The sequence below is a fragment of the Nothoprocta perdicaria genome, unplaced genomic scaffold (assembly GCF_003342845.1).
Source record: "Nothoprocta perdicaria isolate Ctin4 unplaced genomic scaffold, notPer1 scaffold_18, whole genome shotgun sequence".
NCBI lineage: Eukaryota > Metazoa > Chordata > Aves > Tinamiformes > Tinamidae > Nothoprocta > Nothoprocta perdicaria.
In genome coordinates this window covers 6003938-6021165 of record NW_020454982.1, presented here as the reverse complement: position 1 = coordinate 6021165, position 17228 = coordinate 6003938, and the positions used below count along the sequence as shown (strand labels likewise).

The 17228-nt window shown below is 34.9% G+C and overlaps 1 long non-coding RNA gene across 1 annotated transcript; it reads left to right on the top strand.

The window, feature by feature from the left end:
- Window positions 1-1269: 1269 nt before the first annotated feature.
- Window positions 1270-16557, top strand: LOC112944962. Its single transcript, XR_003248896.1, has 3 exons — window positions 1270-1385; window positions 16242-16426; window positions 16526-16557. It is a non-coding gene; the product is annotated as an uncharacterized LOC112944962 (long non-coding RNA).
- Window positions 16558-17228: the final 671 nt, after the last annotated feature.

Here is a 17228-nt window from a genome sequence, read left to right as displayed (position 1 = left end):
TTTATTTATGCATTGAATATAGATAATTGATCTTTTATAATTATGAATTTCTATATGTATTCTGTATTTCTATGCTCAGAAGTTTCTTAAAAGTATATATAAAAATTTTTAGCAGCTACAGGTTTTATTGAAATAAATTGGTATATCAAAGCTAGTATTTACCTTTCAAAAGGTAGCACAGATGTGATATTGCTACAGAGCAGGTGAACGTCTTTTTGACTAATGCCTTTAACATTTCCCTTGAAATGAAGAGCAGCATAATAAATACTAACTAAAGAGGTCCAGAATAAATTTGGCAGTGTTGATTTTTTTTTAAAAAAATAAGGATATTGACAAGATTTCTTTGACAAGAGGAAAGTTTGTGGGCCTCTCTATACTAGCAGCAAATTGAGATGCCAGCAAACTGCACAGAGCACTCCTGTGAATGTTAATGAGATTTAAATTTAGGGCCAGCAATACAGAGGGGATGGAAGCCCAAAGTGTACTCATACATGCTAAGATGGAATGATATGGAAAGTGCCATTATACAGCTTGATGACAGAGCATTGCCTCCACTAGCAGATAAGCTCAAAAAAGCCCCAACGAAACAAATGCTGAAGATATATGGATTTTATATTTGCTGTGGTCTAATTTATTTTCAGTGGAGACGTGCTTCACATCATGTGGAGAAGGTAAAACCCCAGGGTGGGGAAAAAAGCATTAGTGATGTTGCAAACAAAACATTAATCAGCAAAGACTGACTCGGTACCAGTGGGTGGACTCTGTGTGCGAGAAACCAGGATTCGAACGTTAGAACACGGGGATTCTAACTCGTGTGGAAATTTAAAGCACTTTCTGTGATTTAAATTCTGTGTGGAAACTTAAAGTACTTAGTACTTGCTGTAGCAGCAAGATTTCTGGCACTAGCTAAAAGAAAACAAACAAACAAAGTGGAAACAAAGTTTCTTAGATAGTTCTTTTCTTTACTAAAAAAAAAAGAAAAAAAAAGAAAAAAGTCATTTCCTTCAGCCTAGTGTTCTAAAATCATGACTTGCTTCTCCATGCATGTCTTAGGATAAGTCCATGAAAGTCCTGAGTCCAGTGACCTGTGACACAACTTTATTTCTGTCAAAGACACTTACCTTTGAATTTTGAATTTAGCATTTTAGGGCTGCCCATATCTTGCTTGCCCATATCTCTGGGTTTTTTTCCAGATTGTCCATATTGTCAAGATGAAAAAAAAAATTACTTATCTTTTGTATTTTATTAATTTCTGCAGCCTCATAAGACATTACTAAAAGAGAAAAATTGGAACCTCCATCCCAAAGAACATCTGTAATGAGATTTAGAAGACAACGTCCTACTGGGAAGTATATGCTTAAGAATTGTCACTGCAACACTTCCAGGTACATTCAGTGCTAGTGTTATGTATTTTTTTTCCTTCCAGTTAAATCTGGTACTGCAGGAAGCTTCTGGCCTTACCTCCTTGTTACGGTTTCTGGGTGGGACAAAAGTGTCTTTTCAAAAATAGTATTTGCCCTTCTAAACCTACCATTATTTCTGAAATTTGAGATATTTACTTTCATTTGGAATTTTCTTCCTTTGAAAATCCATCTCCAGCTTGTTTTCCTTTGGTTTTGTATGAGGCTGATTTCCTGAAAATGTAGTGAAAATTTATAGAATATCCAGTTAATCATATAGGCAGGAAATGGCAAAGCTCTGATTCCGTTTTTTTGCGTTCCCTCCGGTTAGTGAATCTCTACACAAAAGAGTTTGTTTGCCTGATTGTTACATATTGTATTCTAACTCATCTTTGCCTGATTTGAAAAATATATGGACAAGAAACCAACAAACCTCTAGCAAAGGGGATAAGGAAGGAAGAGAAAAAAAGAAAATCTCTGGTTTAAAACAGTGACAGGGACATACTTTGTTGTTCCTGATGGACTGGTGCAATACAATGAAGCTGGTGCATTCAATATAACTTTTAGAATAATTGCCTGGGAGGTAACCAGAAGTAGTACATTTTACTTTATCATGGTACATAAATAAAAGGGCAGACTAATTAATCATATAACTTACTAAAAGTGCTTTTTATTTTGCCATTTAGTATGCCAGAAAGATCATTTTCTTTAATGTATATACCCAGTATTAACATGATTTAATCCATCATGTTCTGTATTATGAAATTACTTTGTTTTACTCCCTGATCCAGCTGAAGATCATTAACCCACACTATTATCTAAGTCATACATCATTTGAGTGTATTACCTCATATAGCAAAAAAGCTACTTCCCTTGGTTACACACTCCAACTAAGAAATCATTTTTTCTAGATGTTGCTGACAAGTAGAGCTGTTTCCATTAGAAAGCAGATGGTTTGCTATTTCAAGTTTGTTTTACCGTCACATTTGCTCCAGCTCTGAGTTCTTCGCTGCCAGTCCCCTCGTCCTTTCCTTTGCACAAAATCTGCATAATGCGTTCAGACCTATCCCTAAAACGTGCCGAACATTCAAGTGCATTGCCTTCTCCGAGACATCCTTTATGAATACCCAAAGTGGTAACACTAACCTGAAGTAAGCTAGTGTCTAAAAAGTAATGAAATTGAATCTAATCATATGTACAGTAGCCTAAGCTCCCATGGTTTTGCACATGTCTGCCAATGGGGAGTGCCAAAGATATCATTTGCGCATTCAAATTGATATTTGGGCTTGGAGTCACACCACTGGTGAGTTTGCCCCACTACCACTTTAGGGAGGAATCTCCTCCTCTGTCATTTTTGCAGTTAACAAGTATGATGTTTATGACTATTTTGACCTTGTTGAGTCTTTTATAAATGTATGTTCTGCTTGGGCAGCCCTGACTCTGTGGGTGCCCTGGGAGGGTGTTAATAAGCAGCAGCCTGCAATGCAAAGCTGTGCCTAACAGACAGACAGGTTCAGAGCTTTGCATAACAAAAGCTAGTGTTCTTGTTCCTCTGAACAAGAGGCTGCAAGCGATGACTGTGATTCCCTCAGAGGTTTTCTGGCAAGTTATCTGCACACATGAAAATAAGTGTCCGTGATGGAAGTGAAGGAAGGAAAGGCAAAGAGAGAGTTAAGATTCTTTCAGCCTTAGCTTTGCACTTCATGTTTCCAGATGCTGATAAGTGGTTTCAGTTTTTTAAATGGCTATTTTCTTTATACCATCTGTTTTGCGGGACCATAGTAAGCGCAGAAATACAATTTAGAAGAAATATCCCAATATTTGAGGGTCATAATATTGCTACTGTATGATTTTATCACTTGGAAGAAGAGGTCATCCCTTCTCGCTATGTTTATATACACATTGTTTTTCTACAGAGGTAAGAGGGAGATTTTTTTTAAGAGTGCTTTGGGAAAATTATATTTGTTATGTTAACAGTAAAGCAAAAACATGTAGTGCTCTTGATAGTCTGAGGAGACTTGTTTTCATTCTCTGGGGATTTGCAAACAGCAGAAAAATACTGCTCCTATTTGCTCAGTCTTTTCATGGATTTGAGGGAGAAGGGCTAACTCACAATTCTGTCTAGAAATGCTAGGCTAATGAGTTACCCTAGGTTCCAGTTTCAAATTTGTATAAAAATGCTAGCAAAGACATCCAATTAAGCCATCTGGAGTGCTTTGTGTCAAAATAAAGACTGGGCAGTTTCTGAAAAATCTTTCCTGGCATTTCTATTCTGAATGAGGAATAAATGGTATTTTAAAATAGTTGCATTTCTCTAAGTAACAGAAGCAATGCCTACAAGTTTAAGGTTGTCTATAGTTCTCTTTAAGCATTCATCTTATGCAGTAAATTCTCATCCTACTAAATAAGGATAATAGCTTATCCCGTTGCTTAAATAGGAAGTCACTTACAAAAACTGAAATCCTTAGAGGTAAATCATCATTGCATGTTCGCATGCTTCTGCTCTTCCATGGCCATGGGCTCTGGTTTCAAAAGATTTGTGCTGGTTGTGGGAGGCTTTCCTTACAGCATCAGGAATTTTTTTTTTCTCCCACTGGTAAAACACGATTCCTAACTGGATGCCAGCTTTATCATTTAATATTACGTAGTAACGTTTGTTAAGATTTACCTTCTTTATTCACACTGAAAATTATTATACTGCTTAGCAGTAATATAGGGGACAGTTTGGGGATTGGAGGGATTTGGGATTAAGGAGGTCCCTTTCACAGAATTTTGAAGTGCATCAAACATGCTTTTGTGATGTGATTTTAAGCAATAATCCTAAGTAAATAGTAACTTTCTTGTACAGTTTGCACTGAAATTTGTGGGAAGAGGAAGCTGAATGAAGGGCTGGAATGAATGTGCTTACAAAATTCAAAGAAAAGATAATAGTTTTGCTTTGGTTCCAAATATCGTCAGCTAGATGAACACCAAGGACAATGTTTAGTTATAGATTAATAATCCATGGTACAAAGAGTTCTGAACAAATTAGGGGAAAACATAAAGCCGCAATATTAAGCAAAGCCAAGGCTGAAGGTCAGCCTGCAGTTACTAACCATGCTCAGAGTTATATTATTTTTAGTGATGACACAACATTTAAGCAGTTGAACTTGGCACCACACAGAGCCATGCATACTGTGCAGGGGGGAAATAGTATGCAATTGGTTAGGGTTGATTTTTACATTTCTGTTTATAAAGTCAATGGACTCTGTTTTACTTTCAGCCAAAGATAGCTTCTGCATCCACCTGAATAAAGCTCACGGTTATGATCCAGCTGCAAATACGATGGGGCAAAAATATTCAGGGCAGATACTGCTGCCTACAGTAGAAGAGCACCTGTGCTGTCTTCTGGAGGTGAAGGGCTCCAGCCACACTGCCATAAATCACCAGATCAGTCAGTCCTGAATCAGCCTGGGCATATCTGCACAAATGATATTGTAGCCCACCATAACTATCAGTGTATCAATTTATCTCAGATATTTTCATATGGTTGATGCCTCTTGTCTTAATTCCCAAGTGATTTAAGGATTTGCTTCTACTAAACTAAGAGAAAATACGGACTTTTTGATTTATTCCTTTGACAGCTCCCCAGAATCTTATTAAGGATAGGTGTCACCCAGGCCAAATCTTTCTGCTCAAATATATGCTTTGCAACTACCAAATGCTGTAGTTAAAAGTAACTATCAAAAATAAAAAGGATATAATAGAAAGAATGAGTTACTATGAACTGTAGTTTGAATCTTTGTTGTTAATGCAAAGAATGTATCGTCTTTGTTTTAACAATTGTGACTTAATATACATAAAAATTCTCTTATCTCTTCTAGCCAAGGTGTTTTCCTTACCTGGATGTTAACAGTATAATAGCATAACATCATGAAGCATCAAACTCTGCTAAAGTAATTCCAAAAAAGAATACAAGAGAAGGCATAGGATATTGTTTTGTAGGCTTTTGAAAAGTTAAAATCAGAAAGCAGTTAAATATATCAGGTGTCATTTAGTATTTTTGTGTGAGAATGATTGGGCAGTGCATAGACACTCACGATGTTCATACAGAACATATGCCCAAATTATCACCTGGTACTCTATGAGAGTAAGAATCATGTCACATACATTGCTTAACCAAGTTTCTTAGAATTTTATCAGAAGCAGTTGCAACATATAAACTATTAATAAGATATATTACTGGGCAATAGTAATTTATTTATAAAAATGTCATTTGTGTTTATGAACACAGTCCAACTTGTATGCATGTTCTCTTCGCTATTTTCAAATAACAAATGGCCCTTCCCAATTCATAATGAGGTATGAAATAAATGAAAGAGTACTGAAGGCGAGTCATTCATTAATCATAAGCAAAACAGGGCTGAAATCAAGGACAAAAGAACACAAACTGTAAAAGTAAAAGGTTGCATAATCGTTGTATTTAATATTAACTACATTATGTTTTTCATGTGAGTTCTCAGAAGTTGATTTTTTTTTATGTTTACATGAAACTAATCCAAGGTAAATTTTATTTCTCAATATTATTTTATCCTGGTGGTTGTCCCCTTTTTAATAAAGCTCTTTATAAGAGTTCTAACTTGTCACCACCTTATTATGAAGATTTAATAGGAAGGCTTAGCAGCCACCTTTTAGCCTACTGTAAATTTTGATTTAATATATTCTACTTTTGACTAGAATGTACTGATACTTATAACTACATCCCCTTCTTGTTTGTGATGGCAGATACCCCATGAAGAATATAAATTTAGCCAAAATTGCTTGTTTTAGCCAAAATAAATTGTCATTCATGTTCTGCTGTCAGAAAAAGACAGATCAACTATTTGAACCCTGCTAGACTACAAGCATTCGGCCTGCAGAGATTACACAAAAAGCAACAAGGTTGTTTTGTAATTTACAACCAGATGAATATGTAATTGTTGGAATGAAGTGGATCATTAATAATAATAATTATAATTATGATAATATTTTGTTCTCTCCTGTTGTATCGCAAGTAAATACACAAAAATGGGCTAAAGTGAGGAAAAATAAGGTAGACTGGTGACAGGAGTCAACATGTTTCAAAATCCTTAAACATATATATCTCCCTGTTCCATACACATTTGTTTCTTTATCTGTGAAGATCTAGTACTGAAGTTACGCTTACATATTATTTCAGAATTTGATGGAGAAGGAAAGTAACAAAGATCAGAATGGGAACTACTCGTAATTTCCAAGATGGTACTGCTGTGTTTTGTCACGTCCTTGTCAGCTCTGAGTGTGTCTCTGTTGCCTACCACACTACCACTAATCAGGGTGATCAGCTTGCCTGGGCCTCCAGAGTTCATGCTGAAGTCTCAGCATGGCTGATGGCCATGGGCACCTCTCTACAAGGGCTTCTCAGTTATTATATGGGATGGGTTATGCTGGGGTGTTATGCTGGGGCAAAACATCCTGTATGACCTGAAAACTATGAGTTGATTGAAAATACCTATACTTTCTTCCTCCATTCTTTCTACGGCCCTGATAAACAAACAAACAAAATCTTATTTTTCAAGCCTCACATTTAGCCAATATTATGATTTCTCTACTCTAACCTCTTCACAATTTACAAACTATGTTGGTGTTAGATTCGCACAGTTTTTAAAGTGTTTTTTACTACTATATATATATTATTAAGCTGCAAGGTGTTTAAACCTATAATTCTCTTCATGCCTGATGTTTTCCTTTTTAAAGAAGTTTAAAGAGGATCTTATTTAATGACTAGGTCTAGATCAGAATTTAAGATTGGGATGGTTTTAGGGAGAATAATATTTACAACACTAGTTTATTTTTTGTTATAATTTAATTAAGTTATTAAGACTGAGAAGATTGCCCAGGTAAAAATGATGTCTGGTAAAAGATGATTCATTGCATTCGGATGAGGAGATCCCCTTCATTTTCGATGCAATGTGGTGCTGTGATTTTGGTTCCAAATTAAATAGATTACCTATGATACTATCATTCCCAAGAATGGATTGCCAAACCTTAACTTTCTCAGGCAATATGGTTAAAGGGTTCACTCTGTCCCAAGCAGTCCTCTGCTTGAATGCTTTTCCCAAGCTCCAAATCAATCTTTAACTCCTCACTTCTAAATTAGGTTGAAATTCTGAGGAGGGAAAAAAAAAAAAAAAAAAAAGGAACACAACTACTTCCAAAATCAGAGAAAATAGGAGGGATTCTTTACTTCACTCTTCCTTCTTCTAAACTTCTTATTTCTGGCAGTGTAGATGAGTGGTTGTATTACCTCCAAATATTAGAAGGTGTCTTGGACTTGTTTACCATTTCAGCATATTTGAAAATGTTGTAAAAATACTTATAAATGTGTTCATGAAATATATCAAAGACAAGGAATGCGTTTTAAGCTAAAGCACTATTCTAGGTTAATAATTAATACCATAAGAATTCAGTTTGGTATTTATTGTATCATGGCACAAGTAAATTAAATTCCAAGCAAGTCATTATCTATCTATTTTTTTTTTAAGTATGCAGTGTCAAATGATTAACTGCTTTAGTAGATGGAGACTAAAACTGTGGGTCAGGCAGAACCCATTCAGAGTCTTCAGGCTCTTTGTCCGTGATCTGTGCTACAGAAGAACCATGTTTCTTACAGAGGAAGGCTTGCTTGCTTTACAGAAAATTCTTCTAATGACATAATTAATGATTACATGTGGATATTTTTCTTTTTTTAATTTGTATTTAAAATAGTCCTTTTATTTTACATCTATTCCTCATTCTTATCACAATAACTGCATCTACTGTCATCGACATATGTACAGTGTCGCTTACATATTATGACAGTGATAAATTAACTTCTCAGAAATAGTTCTGAGAAGGACTGGAAAATCTCCATTTCTTAATATCCTGAAACTTCAGGATAGGTTTTGCCTCACACTTGATCTGGTCAGAGAGATTTGTAGTAGTTTATTTGCATCGTGACTAAGTTTAATTCTTAATTTTATTCTGCTCCTTCTCTTTTTAACACACTGAGCTAAGAGGTTTTTAGAAATGGAATTTTGTTATATGATCGTGATAATAGTATGTATCATTTCCATGATCAACATTACTTGTGGAATAGTTCCTGTTTCTAGAAAAAGGGCAGAGATCTAAAACTGGTGTAGTTAGAACATAGGAAAGAGAGAGTTTTAGTTAAGTCTATTTTAAAATTAAGGAAGGTTGTTTTCAGTGATTCTGACTTAAACTACTGACAAAGGCTAGGGAAAGATAGCCTTGTTGAGTTTTGGAGTACACTAGCACAAATGAAGACAAAATTTTGCAATTTCTTGATATTTCAAAAAAATCAAACAAATAACATGTTCAAAAACCATGCGTTAGCTAGGAAAAATGAAGTGTTGAAAATTTGGCTATTGTTGAATGTCTTTGAAATTCTATTTTTCATCTACAAACATGGTTAAATCAGAATTGGCTCTCAGCAGAACAGTCAAAGGCAGTTTACTCATCTATTTTTCTGGCAGAGTTCAATTTCATCCCAAATATGTCAGCGCTATAGTTGTCCATAATTTAGAATTTCTACCCTTTTTATTCTGTGAGAAGGTTATTTTACCTCTTTAGAAAATCAGTTGTTTTAATAAAAATTAAATACTATCTTCCAGTAAAGATATTGCCTGGAATATGCTGTTTGAAACAGAAATATTCTAGAAAGTTATGAGCAACTAAAGATTTTGGAATAAAAATGCTTGGGAAATATTGATTATTCTTTGTTACTCCTGCAGATAGAATATCCTGTCTGCAAAGACTTGGCATTTGCAATTTCATTTTGCAATTCCTATGTCTTTCATGGTCATCTCGGTCACCATTTGGTATCTCAAAAGTGTTTCACGTACTTATCTTATGTCACCAGATAATACATAGCCAAATTATCTAGATACAAATGCATGTTGAGAATATCATCAAATCTATTCTAATTTCATTCATGCCTTGCAGATAATAATTTAAAGAGCTAGTCACTGCTTGCAATTAAGCATGGAGAAAATAGATCTGTCCCATAATTTATGTCTGCAAAAGGTTGGACTGGATTTGTAATTAATGTTTGCTCCTTTTAATGAAATACTCCAAAGGTCTGCTCTTCTGTCATTCATGGAGGTAATTTTTCAATTGATTAGTAAAATAATACTTGGAAAGTAAATGCACCTGCTTTAGCACAGCAATGTCTTAGTCAAGTAGAGACAATGATTGGAGTGCTAAAAAAATATCATTTCAATACAGTAGAGACTGGAGTTTTACTCTTCTAGAATTCAGAACTCCCACTGAAGAGGAAAAAAGGCAAAGGTAATTAAACCTCCAACAACGTCTTAAGCATGCTTTCATCCAGTTTAATTCCTGGGTGGTTTTCAGCATAGCTAAGTACTTCAAAGAGCACATGCCTGAACTGTGCATTTGTACAACTGAAATATCACTGGAAAGCATGTGATATGGGAATTGCAGCTCCCTCCAGTAGTGCAGAATGCATCCTGCTGGTCAGGGAGGAGAGAGCACTGGTCGTGCTGAGTCCCTCACCCCCTTGGTCTCCTCACTGCAGGAGCAGAGAAGCTCTGCAGGTCTTGGACTTTTTCCCAGATCTTAGAAGAGGAAAGAGAAATGGTGGGAAGTGGGAGCTTAGTACTGTGAGGCTAAGCTAATGCTGGGCTACAGGAGCGACAACAGGACTTGCAGTCAGCATATGGATATGGTCTGATATTGTGTATATTTAGCACCATTTTATTATTTATTTTACCCAGAAAAGCAGTCAATTTTAAGGATTTAAGCACTAAGGATTTAAGCGAAGCACTACCTAAAGCCTTTCAAAAATGTAGGCCTTGAACTTAATATAACTCCAATTAAAGTCAATGGATGCTGAGTCAGGCTCTAATTCCTTTTACAAGCCAGAGACTCAAAAGGTGAAAATTCCGGCACCACTGATGTTTTACCATTGACCTAACAGGGTCAGGATTTCAAGCAAAGAGCCATAAAAAGACATTGACATTTTGTCACTGCTATCTCAGCTCAGATTCATACCAGTGACCCAGGAGAGAAAGTCTGCATAACCCATTACTCCTATGCAAGTACCCAGCATGGTCTCACTGCCTTTTGCATCTTTTGTAAATGGAGATATTTTCTTTATTTCTATACTTATTCTAAAAAGGCTTTGTAGTAAAACTGGAAGGTAAAATTCAAATTCAATGCTGCTTCAATTACTTAATAATCCTTAATTAAATATTTAATTTAAGGCCACCTGGAAAGACAATCTTGGAGAATAAAAGGAAATCACTGGATGAACTAATTTCTATGATCTACACTGTTGTGCAGTGGCTGTTTTGGGGAACGGTTTGTGTGTTAATCTTTGTTTAAGTGTAGGAGAAGGTGCTTCACAGGGAGCTTGTAACCAACCAGATTATTTTCAAGATCGCTTATGCAAAATATGGACATTTTTATCATTCTAGATGATGAAAATATTAATAGATTACCAAATCCTGCATGCAAGTATTTGAACATTATCATTTAAAACTTCTGTAGAATTAATATTAAACATAACCTGACAGCTGTTACATTAACAGATTTTTGGTGCTGTAAAAGAATAATCTGTACCAAGATCTGATGCCAGTTAGAATGAAAAAATGGGAAACTTTACTGAATTCAGTGGAGTTCCTCAAATTTCATTAAACAGATAAACTCCCATTCCAGAGATCTTTGCAAATACACAGAGATGAAGCAAATCAAAATCATGTTCACAGAAATACTGAGAGTCCCTGAAAAAAAGAATATTAGTATATTACTATTAAGCTCAGAAGAAAAATAAGTAAATTCTAATTTCATGAGGCTTTGTTTTAGCTTTGTTTTTAGAAAGAAATAATACAAAATGCGTTTTCTGACAGTATGAGGGAGAGGTTAGATTTTTTTTAAAGTCCCATCATTCTATTTAGACTGTTCTCTATATGGATCTAGTAGGAAACAGCAAATAATACCAAAAACATAAATGTATTTTGTTAGCTGTGATCTTATGATCATTAGATAATAAGAGAAAAAAAATCGATGCTTATAGTTTACGTTCATCTAGAATAAACCATACAGGAAGTTTCAAGCTGCTTGTTATACACCAGACAACTGAAGTCAATATTATAGTTTGGAAGCAGGTGTGAATCTCATCAGAAAGCCCTGGAAAAGAACTGTGAAAACATAAACCTGTAAGAAAGACTACCCAACAGTGAAGGCAATCACAGGAGAGTTAAAGCAGTGCTATTAAATAATGAGCAGTAATAGGTGACTGTCAGCTCTAAGTTGCCCTATAAAGCATCTGCTATCTGCTGCAGGCTATATGATTAATTCTGAAACATGTAATTTAGCAAAGGAGCAAGACTTCAGTTTCCTCAGTGTGCAGCAGCAAATAAATTGGTGGCAAATGCTTTGGCAGAGTATCTCATTGTGTTGTGGAAAGTCACTGTGTCCAATGCTTTGGGTTATAATTCTACTTTTTTTTTTTTTTTCTTTTTTTTGTGAGGATTTGCACTCTATATTCCTCAATCCACTTGTATTATTCCTTGAAACTTTTCAGCTTCCTTTTTGGGGAGTGTTTAATTCCTTTATGTCTGTTTCTTAGCTCGTTTTGAGATGCTTGTATTTTTGAAAGCCATAATTTTCAGAGGTGAGCACTTCTGTCTGATCAGGTGAATTCTTGTCCTTGAGGTTTAAAGTCTCCATCCTTACTTTCAAATTTGTCAATTTGGTCATTGTTTTTGTAGCAATCAGAGTTTCAAAAACATTCAGCTCCTTGCATGATTTGAACACATATTTACAAGTCTACAAAGTTTTGAAGATCTACTCTGCACTCTATTTTGTCTAAAAGTGGAAAATAACTCACCTGTTGCCACCCTTAATATTACCAACCTTCAACTGAAAGCAGTGCAGAGCTCAAGGCAGGGGTAAAGGATTTGGAAGTTTCAGCAGAATGTGTGGCATGAGACAGAACCACCAATATTCTGCAGAAGCCCATGTCCCTCACAGGAATTGAATCATAAATCAATTTTAACATTTTAACATTTAACATAAATTTAAGCACTTTAACAGCTTTTTTTTATTATTATTAATATTATTTACAAATGCTCAATTATGATAATTTTTATTAACTAGTTTTTATGACTTCTTCACTTGCCACCTTACTGGAAACAATGGATTTCTGTGTCAATAAGTACACACATAGCTGGAACTGGAGTTATCTGTTTATTGAAGCAATAGATATTTATATTTGGAAATGAAGAAAACCTATATGTGAGTTTTATGCAATTTCATTTTTTCTTCATTAAGACTTTTTCTTATTGCACAACTGCAGAACTTGAGTCTTGAGGGGTGCTTGCATTGCTTAACTTTGTTTTCTAACTACTTTCTGAGGTCTTTTCTTGGGAGACTCCTTTAGAAACCTCCACTAGAGTTTTCCTCCTAGAGCAAAGTGATGCAGACATTGCTGTCTCTGTCAAACTGCCCCTGAGGGCATATTTTGACTTTACTGGAGCAGCTTGGACTTTTCACCTCTGATTGGTTCCTTATTGTCCTAAGAGTTTTATGCAGTTGAACATCTAAGTCAGAAATAATGTAATATTTCCAAGGAATGTATATTTAAATATGGGTAATATTCATATATTAATATAATTAATATCTATTGAATATTAATAATATCATAATATTTAAACATTTTTCCCTTGTAACCATTAATGAAAGTAAACAGGGATAGAATAGTTATATACATAATATATTCTAGAGCCTAATACTTACATGTTTGAACTCTTTCTGATTTATTTTCTTGACTTCTCTAGGGCTATAAGCATGGTGTACAGCACGTTATTTCTCTGTGTAATAGATATAAGCACAGATGTATTTCCTACTAGTAACTCCCTTCATGCACTTTTTTTTTTAGCTTTTGTAGTTAATTTAGTTAAACTAAACTTTGAGAAAAGAATTGAGCCCTCTTTCTTTTATGTGGAGGCTTTTCTTAGAATGTGAAACGTATTTTCCTCCTGAATACAGTGCAAATATTTCTAAAAGAGGTGCTTTGCAAACAAGATATTATGGTACTAAAGAAAACATTGATTAGTTTTAAATGGCAGTAACAATTCAAGTGCATGTAAAGACGAGTGCATTTGCTTTAGAGGTTAAGCTTCTACATTTAATAATTGAAGGAAAAATACAATAAAGTCCAAAAGAGGAAGGTTCTGTGAAATACATTATGCAATTCCTTACAACTGCCATAACTACAATTGCCTTACCAGATCATATTATAGTTTCCACTCGGACTGTTTTTAAACAAAATATTACTTTATTACTTTGTTATTTGGAAATATTTACTATTTGGAAAAGATTATACACCTTGAATCAGAAAATCTGAAAAACTGAAGACACCATAGTAATACAACAATGCATGTTACCTGGGATGTTGTGAAGTCTCTGTCTTTGGAGACAGCTGTCTGGGACAATACAGACACATTTATTTCAATTCCCAGCATTTCTTTTTCTCTTATCCCAATTAAACTTCCATATTATCAACCAGAGTTTGGATAACAGCTTTTGGCCCATCTAATTTTTGCTTTATCCAGCTTCATGGGTAGCCAGCAGTTACCTGGTTTATGTAATTGTAACACTGTGTGAAACTATAAAGGCCACATTGGCAGACAGCAGACCACATACAGCATCTCATATGATATACAAGTACTTATGGAAACGTTTCTGGCTCTGTATTCAGTTTCTTTTCTGTGAATGCATATAGATTATCTTTACATGTCTACAAGGATATTTTTGAGGTTGGTTATGTTGGTTATGTTTAAAATTTTGCTTTACAAAAGACAAATAATATTTTGTGTGAAATGTTATTACATTTTCATTTGCATATGCACTTAATCCTTGTAGTTTATGGAATTTCTTGATGGCATTAGAATAAAAGCAAGCTTGGGGAAAGCTGCGAAATATTGAAAAGCAGCAATCTCACAGACCAATTTATGAAGGCTAACACAAAATAAGTATGAGCAAAAGAGAGAGATGGCATATAGGAAAGAAATGAAATGGCGTGATGGGTTGGCATTGTTTGCAGAGGAAAACGGCAGATGAAAAACAAAAGCTGATAAGAAAAGCAGGAAAAGTTAGACATACGAAGAACTGTAGAGGTTGAAGATGATGAATTTAAGGCAGTAGATTATGTCCCAAAGTGGGATTTTAAGGATTGAAATTAAAAATTGCATCTTAGAAAAGGAAGAAAAGAAAACAAGCTTGAACTTAGCCTGGATAAAAGAAGCTAAAAATAAAAAGTAGTCAAACAAGCAAGAGGCTGCATTGGATCAGACCGAGAACTGTGATGAGGAAGTAGTGGAAAGATATTGGGTAGGACAGAACGTTTTGCCTGTTAATGGCAATTGGAATCTGATCCAAAGCACAGTAGTTAATAAGAGTTACATATAGTTCAAATAAGAAGTTAATTTTAATAGTGTTTGGACTAAAATTTCCTCATAAAAAAAGAATTATGGTTAAAGTATAGAAATGAAGCCTAAGAATAACTTCACAAAGAAACATTTCTCAAGAAACTCTTGTTGTTCCATATTAAAATATGTGGTATAGGTTAGAAAAGTGTAATATAGCTGTTTACTTACTATAGGCCTTTGTTGCTCAAATCCCAACTGTAACTCCTGTGTATATTGCAGTTCTTCATTTTTTGTACTAAAATATATAAGGGCACACAATAGATTTTCCATAAATACTAGTATGTGCATATGCTGCAGTGATCTCTGATCTGGCATAGATATTTTGTGAAGAGCTTCAGCTCAATAGAATTAAAGATGATAAATGAAAATATAGATCTAAGGGGAAAGTATTGAAGTTAATAGTGAACTTTTTTTGCATAAAATAACCATTACTTCCAACATTTTACAAAGATGTCCCTGCATAGCTTAATGCATGCTGATAAACATCAGTTATATACTACATTTCCCTCTGATCTCACCACCCCAGTTTCTCCTTATGATGTCTACTCCTCTTAAAATCCAATTTTCTGGTTATAGTAGCATTTATTAAAAGCTTGACTGTAAAGTCTTTGTTTACCCAAAGATCTATTTTTATCATAACTGTTTATAATGGTTGAACCTCAACAGCTTAAACACCTTACACAAAATAATGTATTTTCAATAAACTGAAATATTAACCAATCATATGTAATGGTTCAGTTCTAGCAAATGGATTGCTTGAAATCCTTAGGGTTTCATATAAATTGAAAACTGTATTGACTGACCAGGCTGCACTCGAATTACATTGCATTTGGATCAAAAAGCATAGAAAAAGTTCTCATTATAGTTCCCTGACATTAATTTGAGCATTTTTATATGTGTGTCCTATTAAGTACTTTAAGTGCTTTTTGATAATTGTGCTTTGTAGTTTTTACAGCACTTCAGCCTATTCCCAGTTCAATTTCCTCTTTTATCCGATGTTTGAAATATTGATTTCTGACAGATAAAAGCAAACCTTATAATCTCAGCAGCATGCAATAAGTGAGTAAGACGGGGCTACAGAATGCATCAGGGAATGGTCATATTTGAAACCGTCTTTGTTTTATTACATTTCGTCAACAGAATTTACTTACCGCTTGCTGATATTTATGTAAAAGCAGGGACTCCTGATAGTCCAGTGATATTACCAGTTCCTGGTATACTTCTGCATTTAGTAAGATAAAAGAAGAAACTCCCTTGGTGGTTGATGATTGTAGCTGCTTAAACTGCTGTCAGCTGGCTTGAAGTAACTGTGATTTATCTTCTTCAGAATGTAGTGCGTCGAGTCCGTGAACTTCCAGAGTTTGCATTAAAAACTGACACAATATCAGAGTGCCAGAAGCTTCTCATACTGTGGCTCTCAAGGTAAAAGCCAGAGACACCATCCTGTCCTCCTGTGTTTGGGAACATGGTTCAGGCCCCTCACAAAGTGGCGTGAGAGAGATCTATAAGATGGTGGGTATTTTGAACACAAACTGAAAATAAAGATGTTAGAGAAGGCACATTAATGTTCTCTTTTACTTATTTTCATGATGTCTCTTCCACTAATTCTAGAAACTGGCCAGCAGACTGAAGAATTCATTCCAGTACAATTTACAGTTTGGTTTGCCTGTCTCCCCCTGTTCAGAATTCAGTGCAAGTATAACCTCTACTTAGCTCCATCAGCACTTGCAATAAAAGAGCAGAATATATGGTCTACAGGGGATCATCTGCTTGATTTCTGGCAGTATTTCCTCAGAAATTATGAAAATCAAGATGGCAAAACTGTTCTAGAAGGTGAGAAATGTTCTTTAAACTACACAATAATTCTGGCAGTGATTAGTAGATCTATCAGTGAGAACACAACAGAGTCTCCATCCTTAAAACTAGGTCAGGATGAACCTGAGTATATTTCTTTAGAAAATTTTTATAGAGGAAAAAATTTTTATAGAGGGGTTTTATTTGAGAACACATGCACATTAAATTAAAAGGAGGAATTGTTTTTGATAATCTAGACATTCTAAAATTATCATTAAAATATTATTCCTAAATTAGCCATTGCTTTCGTAAGCTCTCCTGATAATTCTGATGCATTTTTTTCTCAATCATTTTAGCAACTGTCTGGGCCTGCACATGCTGGATATTGGGTAGTTTCCATAGAAAGGGCATTTAGAAAAATGTTATATTAGTGAATCTTGGCTGTTATGGACTGGAACTCTGCCAGCCACTTAGCAATTAAAGGTTTAATCTCCCAGCAATTAAAGTTTTCATTACTAAG